Consider the following 2,135-nt stretch of genomic DNA (forward strand, 5'->3'; position numbering starts at 1 on the left):
TTAGATTGGTAGCAAACAGAACACACATTTGCCCTTGGGTGCAGGGTGTTGGCAGGCAGGCACAAATCTTAGATCAGTTTCCACCATTTTTAAACCAGTGTATGTGTGCTGAACTTCTATTCTGTTATGGGTATAGACTAGTTTCTGATCACTTATACCAGTAAAAGTGTAATGACTGTACTTAGCGTTTGTGTTTGTCTTTAAGCTGAACTTGTGCAAAGGAGTTTTGTAGACCCAAATTGCCCTATGTTGACTAGATTTTTTTTTTTTGTTTGGTTTCCCCCAATCCTAATTTTAACTAAATGAAAGGGCAAAAATAAACTTTGAACACAGCACAGTACCAGAAAAGCGTACTGTATCTCCATTTAACTGAACCATTCTGCAATATGTTCTTTCACATTTTTGTTAAAGGTTAACAAAACTGTTTAGACAACGCTAATGACTGTACATCAATCTGCTGTATCTAGCTGATTAATGGGACTGATTTCTGCAGTGAATTCCTTTAATCGCTTCTTATTTACAGAGTGGGGCGGTTTTGTTTAAAGAAGCTGCGTGGAGTGTTCATCCATCTTAGAAGCTCATTTCTTGACTGAAATAAGTTTAAGAAACAAATCTAATGAGGCTCTGAAATGCATAGTATTCAACCAAAGAGGAATCCACATTCACTATAGTAATGTTAACTTTTCCCATCATGCCCAAAACCAAGCCCAGTTAGATTTAAATATAAATTCTAAATTCTGCAGCGATGTTTGTGGTAAGCTTGAGCAAAATGAGCGAAACACTAAGTGCTCTTTAGCTTGAGAGCAGGTGTACTGAGCTAGGAACCAAACTATGAGTTCTGGTCTTGTCTCTGCTACTGACTGATGTTAATATTTCTGAGCAATTTACAGCCCTTATTACTAACCAGAAGTTATAAGCCTACTCTAAAGACAACTAGTATTGTTTCCATTTTGGAAATAAAGTGGCTGAAAAGTTGTGCAATATCTCTTCAGGCAAAACTTATACAGACCCAACTCTTATCCATATCCAAGCTGCCTTTCAGAATGGGTGTGCTAAATATGTTTGCTTAGTTATTCTCCTTGTAACTAACGCTCTAATTTCCAGTCCACACCTTTTTCTCAGACCTAGGAATGGAAGCCAGGAATTTTCCAATATACCATTCTATCCCCAAAAAGAGTTTTTTAACTCAGCGTATTGGTATGTTGTTACACCCTTTAGGAGCTGGTCCAAAATGAGAATAGCAGTCTCTCTTTATACCAGTTATTCCTGCAGCTCCACTAGTAGGGATATGTGTTTTCACACGAGGTGTTCTGGTTTCAGACCCTGTAGATGACACACATGGTCACTTAATTAAATATAAACAAACAACAGGGCAGACTTAAAATTGCTTGGGTAACTTTATTTCAGGCATTTCCTAACATTTTAGTGTCTGATTTTGAAAAGTTAATGTTCCTTTAACATGTTTTATTTATTTTGTTATAAAAGCACCCCCCAGACTTAGTATTAAACTGGACACTAATTGGTAGACTCAGCAACATGGCCAACTTCAACACAGGCCATGGTGCCTGAACTAATCTTGTAATCCATACGGCAGAATGAAGTTCTAGTGGCAGGCTAGTCTATAAGGATCTTGCTCTGTGCCTACTATGATTTTATTTATCAGTGCTATCAATACTGCACTTGGCACTAGCAGAGAATCATTTTTTTTTTAATGAGTGTTACGGCTAGGGGTGCACTGATAGAGATTTTTGGGGCCAATATCGATAGCCAGTTTTTAAGAATGCATAGCTGCCAATACCGATCCAGTTTCCAATACTCAGCGTGGCAGCTTGGAGATCTGTGTCCAACTGGTAAGTCTGTTGTGGTGGAAGGGAAGGGGTGTGGGGGAGGCAGATGGAGGCCCCTGAGGTGAAAGGAGGGAGTGGGGCTGGGGCAGGTGCTGCCCAGCTAGGCTGGGCTGTGGGATGAGCTGTGGCTTGTCCAGGGGGTACTGGCAGGGAGGCAGCTTCTGCCACTGTACACACTCGGGGAGGGAATGGGGGGGGGAGCATGTGCCCCCAGCTCTGCATGGGATGGGGTAGACTGCTGCTGTGGGCTGGGGCTGGGGCTGCGCCGGGCTCTTGTCAACGGGGGGG

The 2,135-nt window shown here is 41.9% G+C and overlaps 1 protein-coding gene across 24 annotated transcripts in view; it reads left to right on the forward strand.

Moving 5' to 3' along the window:
- LOC109302013 overlaps window positions 1-2,135 on the forward strand; it is a 506,981-nt gene that overhangs the window by 246,555 nt on the left and 258,291 nt on the right. The window contains exon 1 of one of the 24 annotated variants that reach the window (XM_019523604.1): window positions 1,740-1,850. The exons of the other annotated variants lie outside the window; for them this stretch is intronic. The gene's annotated coding sequence lies outside the window, so the exon portion shown is untranslated. Of the gene's footprint in view, window positions 1-1,739; window positions 1,851-2,135 lie in introns of those variants that run through there. 24 annotated transcript variants of the gene reach the window in all.

This window comes from Gavialis gangeticus, unplaced genomic scaffold (assembly GCF_001723915.1).
Source record: "Gavialis gangeticus isolate Ggan-Ray unplaced genomic scaffold, GavGan_comp1, whole genome shotgun sequence".
In the NCBI taxonomy this organism is placed as follows: Eukaryota; Metazoa; Chordata; order Crocodylia; family Gavialidae; genus Gavialis; species Gavialis gangeticus.